Source organism: Carlito syrichta, unplaced genomic scaffold, assembly GCF_000164805.1.
Source record: "Carlito syrichta isolate Samal-C Ts95f unplaced genomic scaffold, Tarsius_syrichta-2.0.1 Scaffold301644, whole genome shotgun sequence".
In the NCBI taxonomy this organism is placed as follows: Eukaryota; Metazoa; Chordata; class Mammalia; order Primates; family Tarsiidae; genus Carlito; species Carlito syrichta.
The window spans coordinates 222,420-231,403 of record NW_007245740.1 but is presented as its reverse complement, the minus strand read 5'-3'; positions in this window follow the sequence as shown (position 1 = coordinate 231,403).

Genomic DNA, 8,984 nt, shown 5'->3' with positions numbered 1-8,984 from the left:
CTTGAGGCCAGGATAGTTTCAGGGGACTGGCCCTGGGGCACCTTTGGGACCCCAGGGCTCACTGACCACCTGGGCCTGCACCCCCTGAGTTCGGCACAGCACACTTCAACCACCCCACTGTGGCTCATGCAGGCCCAGGTGTGGCTCGAGCGGGAGATGCAGGTGGCGGGCATTAGCAGCATCCACACAGAGGCCTTCACCCAGATTTCAAAGGATTTTCCGGACAGCCTGGAGGCCCCGGCAGAGGCTTGTTGCAGAGACAGAGTTGTCAGAGAGCCCCGCCAGGGACAGAGCTGTCAGAGAGCCCCCAGTAGAGCTGTGGAAGGGCTGCCCCAGACCCCAGAACTGGCCGCCATGGGCCGCCCTGCTAGGAGAGCCGCAGGAGATGGCAGCCCCTGAGCTGCAGGGTGGGGCTTCAGCACAGTGTGTCTGGAAGGTGGACAAGGAGAGACGATTATTCTCAAGCTGTAGAGTTTAGTGTCATCTACACTGTGGGGTTTAGACCTACTGGAGGCTTGTTACCCCTCTCTTCTTGCCTCTTCCTCCTTTTGGAATGGGAATATCCATCCTCTGCTGTCCCATCTGGTATTTTAGAAGCACATGACTTGCTAAATTCAGAAGCTCACAGCTGGAGGATGAGTCGGGCCTTCAGCCTTGCCCATATCTGATTCAGATGAGATTCTGGGCTTTTGAGTTGGGAATGAGTTGAGACGTTGGGGCTATTGGGATGGAATGAATGCATTTTGCACATGACATGAGCAGGACATTACTTTCAGGGACCAGGGACCAGACCTCCCAGACTGCGAGCCATACATTTCTCTCTATGAATTGCCGTCTGTGGTGTTTTGACGCGGCAGCGCTCACAGACTAAGACATTCATCCAAAGCACGGAGGGAGCGACACTAATGGGCACAGGGTTTCTTCTGGGGGGATGAAAATGCTCTGGAATGAGAGCGTGGTGAGGGCTTCACCACCTTGTGGAAAAACCAAAACCCACTGAATCGCGCTCTTTAAAAGGGTGCCTCTCGTGGCATGGCATCCATAAAGCTACTGTTTCAGGCAAGCCAGTGTGCTTCCTGCATCTGTCTCTGGCGGCAACAATGGAGGCCACACCTTGAGACGGCAGCACCAGAAGTAGGGGACAGTGCTGGTCCCACGTGCAGCGATGCCCCCGGGTGAGGAAGGATGGAGGGCATTACTCGGCGGGTCTAGGTGTCCCTCTGCCCTTCTTCCTGGAATGGTGCCTGCTCTCTTAAGAGCTCCTCCCTCCTGACCGCACGAACACCCTGGTCACAGACATTGCTGGGCTACTGGCACAGGCCTGGCCTGTCGGGGAAACCCACAGCCCTGTCCAGGGTGGCAGCACCTGAAGCAAGTGGGTTGGGGCCACCAGGGCCTTTCCCACAGCTCGTGGGAAGGACGCTCTGGGCAGGAGTAGGCCCGGCCTGGCTAGCTGGCAAGAGGAGAGGCCAGCACCCCACAGTTCCAGGCCCACCCCGACACCCAGTGGTGGGAAATGTGGAATCTCTGCTGCCCCCTGCAGGCCAGGATCCCCATCCTTTATCCATGGCCACATCCCTTATGGGTGGGGCTGGATGAGCTGGGAATCTGCATTTTGCCAGGGGGATCTCTGGGTCTAGTCAGCTCTGGGAGATAGGGGAAGGTGCCCCGAGCAGGGTGGGGCCACAAAGCCTCCCAGGCACACCTGACAGGATGGGAAGGGAACGGGACAGAAAGCCTTGGTCGGAGACCAGGCACAGCTGGAATGGGAACCATCCAGTGTCCCAGCACATACACTTGCAAGAGACGGGACCCAGGAAGCAGCTGGATGCCCACGTCCAGTGTAGAAGCACCCCTTGGAACTTTAGGTCAGCAGTCAAGGAGGAGTTTCCACGGCCTGGCTGACGGCACCGAGGAACACGCAGCAGGGCCGACTCAGTTCCAACCCCCTGTGGGTACCCAACAGGGTCACAACAGAGGCAGACACCAGAAGGGAACCAAGAGCCCTCAGGGGAGGACACCCCTCACCCCACATCCCACCCCAACCTGCCGTGTCCACGCAGCAGATGGGAGGGGTGTGGTGGCAGAGGCGTCCACACCTGGTCTGCAGTGGCTGTAGTCCCGGCTTCCTGCTGGAAAACAAAGAGCCTCCGGAGGTGGAGGCTGGCCTGATGGGGAACAGCTGTCGTGGGGGCAGCCAGAGGAAACCACATTCCCGTGGCAGTGAGCTCATGGTTTACACATTCCTCGGCAGATGGATAATATGTCGTGAAAGGAGCGAGCTCCGGGCCTGACAGCCCAACCCCACCCCCGTTCCCGCTGGAACCTTCTCCGGGACCCTGGGGGCTTCAGGTCTCTGGACTCCCAGGGTTGCCTGTCCGTGGCTGGGTCTCCGCCCAGCAGTGACCACGTGGCTGCCCTCCTCTGCAGGGTCTCCCCACTCAGCACTCGTCCTCGGTCACTGGTCACACACACTCCATCTGGACCCAAGAGACCCTCCCTCCTCCCCTCATTATGACCCATATTTTGGACTCCCCAGGCCACCGTCTATTCCTGACTCTAGGTACCACCTGGACCCCACATTCATTCACAGGCTACTTATGATGCTGGACTTTGCTCGTGGCACTGGGCGACTTCCTGCTGTCAGCGGCACATGGCCAGCATGTGGGCTTTAAGCCTGTCTGGACACCTGGAAGGACAGTGGAAAGACAGGAAACTTGTGGTGGAGGCATATCTCACTTCTCACGTGTGCACACACTTATTCTCACATGCACATACACTCACTCTCACATGTGCATGCACTCACTTCTAATGTACACACATGCTCATGTCTCATGTGCACACACGCTTACTTCTCACAGGTGGACATGCTGACTCACATGCACATACCCACTCATTTCTCATGTGTGCACATGCTCACTCTCACATGCGCACATGTTTACTTCTCACATGTGCACACGCTCACTCTTACATGTGCATACTCACTTCTCACCTGCGAATGTGTTCATTCTCACATGCACATACCTGCTGACTTCTCACATGTACACATGCTCTCACATGTGAGTGCACTCACTCACAGGTGCATGCATTCATTCTTATGTGTGCATGCCTGCTCAATTATCACACGCACATGTGCTCACTCTCACATGTGCCCGTGGTCACTCTCACATGTGCATGCACTCACTTCTCATGTGCGCATGGGCTCATTCTCACATTCGCATACCTGTTCACTTCTCATGTGCTCATGCACTCACCCTCACATGCACATCCCTGCTCAATTCTCATGTGCACACAGTTCACTCTCACATGCATGTACCTTCTCATTTCTCACATGCACATGTGCTCACTCTTACATTCGCATACCTGCTCACTTCTCATGTGCACACAGCTCACTTTCACATGGACATGCACTTACTCTCACATATGCATGCTGGCTAATTTCTTATGTGCACACATGCTCACACTCACATGTGCATGCTCTCACTTCTCACATGTGCATCTGCTCACCCTCACATGTGCATACCTACTCACATTTCACATGCACACCACTCACTCTCACATGTACATGTACTCACTTCTCACGTGTGCATGTGCTCACTCTCAGATGCACGTGTGCTCACTCTCATGTGTGCACATGCTCTCAGATGTGCATACTGGCTCACTTCTTACGTGTGCACGTGCCCACTCTCAGATGTGCATACCGCTCACTTCACACATGTGCACGCAGTCACTCTTGCATGTGCATGAGCTCACTCTCACATGTGCTTGTTCATTCACTTCTTACGTGTGCACATGCTCACACAGGGGCATACCTGCTCACTTCTCATGTGTGCATGCACTCACTCTCACATGTGCATATCCACTCACTTCTCACGTGTGCACTTGCTCACTCTTAGATGCACATACCTGCTCACTTCTCACATGTGCACACCCTCACTCTCACATGTGCACACTCTCACTCTCACATGTGCATACCCTCTCACTTCTCACATGCTCTCAGATGTGCATATTGGCTCACTTCTCACGCACACACTCATTGTTACATGCATGTACCTGCTCTCTTCTCATGTGCATATACATGCAGGTCAACCCCGTGGGTCAGGTGCAGGTGCCACCCTCACACCAGCCAGAGATGTGGAAGCAGAGGTACAGAGATGCTACTTCACTGTTAAAATCTGGAAACTGGCAAAGTCAGGATTAGATCTTGGGTTCCGGCTGCCCTTGTTCTTCATTTCATGTGCTATGCACTTATGCTCCATATTAACTTTTAAGGATAGCTCGTGGAATTTGGAAGTTGGCATTCTCTTTGGAAGTGAGAGAAGGAACATCTCCCACGGGTTTGGTCCACCCAGGAACATCTGGGTCTTTGTATCTGTGCAGCTCTTTCTGTGTGATCTGCCCTGAGTTCATGGTTCTTCTCAAGTCAAATCCCTGTCTTTCTTGCCAAAGCATTTCATGGGGAGACGCTGATGCTCAAGGCTCGGTCCCCTTCTCTTGTGATGATGGTACCGTCTCTGTGCCCGTGGCGATTCTGTGTTCCGGCACCTTTCAGCCAGGTGAGGCCCTGACTGAGTGCTAGCCACGAGAATGCACACAGGTAACATGGGCCGCTTCAGAGACGTGACCTTGGGAAATGGAGCACCTGCCTCCCTGCAATCTTCACCTCTCCAGAGGGCTGGATGTGGGTGTTTCTGCAACCTAGCTCAACCCTGTAGTCAGGAACAATGCCCCAAAGCCTGGAGGGGAAGCAGAAGGAACCTGGGCCCTGAGCTGTGGGGATAGAGCCGTCCCTCTAGCCATCTGGGCCATCGTGTGGGAGAGAAATGAGTCTCGGTGCTTCGAGTCACCCTCTTGCCAGAGTCGCCTGTTATGGCATCTCAACCTTTACCCTAATGACACACTTACCATAATGAGTGAAATATTTTCGATTTGCATTCATAAGTGCTCATTGCTAGAGGGGAGGAAAGTTACTAATTTTTGCATATTTATCTTGTATTCTGTTTTCTAATTGATTTTTAATTTTTAAGCTAGGGTATGGGTGGGGTCTCTAGGTTTACAACCATATCATCAAACAAAATAAAGGATTTAACCTATGTTTCTGTTATTTATGTCATTTTTTGATTTTCTTATCTTGCTGAATTTGCTAGAACATCTGAGAAAATGTTGAATAATGACAACAGCGAGTGTCACTGGTCATTCCTTTATGGTTGAAACAGTTGTGTTTTCCATTTCTTGGCCACTATTATGTGCAGAGACTTTTGTACTTTATTCTAATTAGTGTTGTTGTTATTAATAATGGCTCCTGAATTTGGTCAAATGTATTTTCAGTATCTACTGATTTGGTTCTCTGCATTCTCTGTATTAATTTATTAGTGAAATGACTTAAGTCCATCACTGAGCCACCCGTGCAAGCTTGGCCTATGTCCACTTGGTCATAACATTATTCTGTAGACATTTCCTTGTGTTCTATTTGCTATTCTCATCTTTAGATTTTTTTTTCATCTTTGTTTAAAAGTGAGATTTGTCTGTAGTTTTCTCCTTTTGTTCTGCATCAGGTATTTATATTAAATTATGTAGGTTTCATGAGATGAATTACAGAGTTTTCCATCATTCCATGTCTTGGAAAGGTCAGAATAACACTGGGATGACATTTCTTCCAACTTAAGGCAAGTCATACTCAGCTGTGAACATCTGGTACTGGTGTTTTCCCTTATTCATTCAGTTTTGATCACTTTTCCAGTTCCTTGTATTCATCTCTTCATGTTTTCCCTTATTTGAAGTTATCATGGCAATTTATATCCACTAGAAAACTACCTGTTTGCTTCAAATTTCCCAACAGCTGCCCCAGATGACCAAGCTGTGGTATCTTATCCTTCTTCCGACCTTTTTAATACTAGGTCTCCTTTCTTATTCCCAATCACTTGTGGGTTTCTAAATTTCCAGTGGATACACATTCTAAATAGAGATGGTCATTGCTTAATCAGGCTTTTGGGCAGGGCAAGGGGTTTCTATTTCTTTTAGGAAAAAAACAATCATTTCTCCTTTTCATTTGTTTTCTACTTCATTAATTTCTGGCTTTGTCTTCATGATTCTCTTTCTTCCTTATCTTTCATAATTCCATTCTACCTTCTTGGGGTAGGCGCAAAATCCCTCATGTTTATTATTTCCTCTGAAAAAAACAGATGCATTGGAGGCTCTGAGCACTGCTGAGCTCTCAGCTCTGGTTAAACACTTGTGTTTTCATGGCTTTGCAGAGAGCTCACATTCAGACTTGATTTCCTGTTTTATCTAAGGGTTACCTAAGAATGTGTTCCTTAGTGTCTGAGTGCTTACGTTTTGGGGGGAAGAGGTGGCACTTTTAAAATTTATTTTTATTTTTTTGAGTTGGAGTCTCACTCCGTCGCCCAGGCTAGAGTGCAGTGGCACACTCACGGCCACCCCAGCATCGACCTTCTGTGCTCAGGTGATCCTTCCACTTCAGCCTTCCAAGTAGCCGGAACTACAGGCGCGTGCTACCATGCCCGGCAATGTTTTGACTTATTGTAGAGATGAGGAACTGCCAAGTTGCCCAGGCTGTTCTTGAACCCGTGGGCTCAGGCAATCCCCTCACTTCGGCCTCCCAACTTTTTGTTATTTACTTTAAATTGTGTTGGATAATGTGATCGTTTTAATCAATCTACTTTCTGGTTCACTGGGGCTTTCTCTGCCGCCAACACATAGCGGACACAGACTTGTAAAAAGCACTATGTTTTCTCTGTGAGAAATGTGAAGATCTCTGTCAGGACTGATGTCCACATTTTTCTGTTGCCACTAGACCTTTTGGAGAGACACAGTGAGAGCTCCCGTAACTACATTCTTCAAGTACCCCTGTCAGCCTCCGTCGGTTTTACGTGTTTAGCTCCTATGTTGTTTGGCACATAGAGTTTGTGACTTCTGTCTTGTTCATTCCCAACATCTACTGCCTCGACTCTTATACACACAGGCCATGTTGGCAATTGTGCACAGGCTATGCTCAGTCCTGCTTCCTCTGCTCTTAGCCTCTTCTTGATATCAATCTCGTGTCTTGCTTGATTCATGATCAGTTGGCTGGTTTTATCTAGTACTTTTGCTGGCTAGAGCATGTGGATGACTTATGCTCCGGTATCTGCTTTTGTGCTCACAGGTGACATTTCTGGGCTGGTGTGGGATGCCTGGGGTGGAGTCCTCTCCTTCTGCGATCCCTGGATGACATTTCGCTGTCCCCAGCTTCTGGTGGTGCAGATGAGAACTCCAGGCCTCGGTAACATTTTCTCCCTGGAAGGAACATGCTCTTTCTGCCAGCACACGCATACATTTTTCCCTAGCCCTGGCTGCACCGCCCACCAGTGGGGTTTTTACATGGGTGAGGGGCAGAGGTCCAAGCAGGGTGTGGTGGTATCTGTGGTGCCACAGTAACACTCTCCTGGGTGCTTCTTGCTGTTACCTCATCCAGCCCTTGCTGTGTTCTGCGGGCACACGGCCATGCACTCTCTTGTGCCCGCTCTCATGTCTGCTATCATGAAGGCAGAGGTGAGACATCCCCACAGAGCCCACAGAGCCCCTAGAGACTTGCAGACCCCTGTGCTATCAGAGGCCCAGAGAGGCAGAATCACAGTCTTGAGGACACACAGCTGTGAGCGAAGAAGCCGGAATCTCTTCTGGTCCCTCTGACTGGTCTCTCCTCTGTGACCAGTAAGAGGAGTTAGAGAAGGCTGCTCCTTTTCCCAGCAGCCCTGGCAGTGCCCTGCTGGGCACCAGGATGTGCTTCATGGTTTACACAGAAAGAGAAGGCAGAGCTCATGTCAGGGAAGAGGCAAATGGGGCAGCTAGAGGGTGGGCAGCCTCCGGTCTTCGTGAACCTCCTCAGGGCTGAGGGCACCGGGAACTCCCTCAAGTTCCTCTAAGCTGGTGTGCGTCACAGGACTTCAATTCAGACCACAACAACCAAGGTGAAGTCACTGCCTCCAACAAGAGGCATGGTGGGCAGTGAAGAGGCTCGGTCCTGCTTCCCTGTACAGTGATCCCCATCGGACAGAAGGACTATGAGGGTGCTGGGCCAGGACCCCCACAGCTTGTCACCCAAAGAAACAGAAGCTCCCTCCTCTCCCAAACTTATGGAACCCAACCATGAGCTGTGGCCGGGGATGTCTGGATGAAGCATCCTGATCGCACACAGGCCAACCCCTCCTGTTCTGAGGGCAGGATCCCCTGGGGTGGGGATGGGCCAGGGTCTCCCTGTGGAGGACTGGGGAACAGCCTTGCTCATTTGCATCTGCAGGGCCCATGTCCTGGGTGTTTTCTCTCCCAGGGGGAATTGTGTTTCCAGGGCCCCAGGAACAGGCACAGCCATACTGCAGACCCTGATGTGATCCCATCTTCACTCCAACTGTGACATAACAGCAAACCCAAACCTTGGGACATGGTACACCAGGCCTGACCGTCAGGGTCACAGGGGACAAGCAAAGCCCAAGGACCTGCCCCAGACGGGGTCCTACAGAGACATGGCAACTCAGCGCAGTGAGTGGGACTGGATGTTTGTGGAGAAACTGCTGAAATGCGAGCAAAGTCCGCCGCACGGTTAACAACGTGTGGCGCCTGTGTTAACATCCACTTTCACCATTGTCCTAAGGTTACTGAAGTGCTCATACTGGAGCAAGCTGTGAAGGGCATATGGGAATTCCACTGACTTTGCAACTTTTCTATAAGTTAAAATGATTTCAGAAACTATTTTTTAAAAAGTGTCTTGGCAATGGAGCTGGCACAGGGATGTGGCCCTTGCCATCCGCAACATACGCCCTCTGGTGGACAGGCACCCTCTGCTGCCAACTGGCTCCACCCAGAAGATAACTCAGTTGACCAGGGAGTGGAGACCCCACCAGCTGTGCAAGCCACAGCCCAGAAGGACCACACGGTGGGCTCCTTGGTTCCCACCTCTGCCTTCCCAGACCAGATGAGACTGTGCAGGG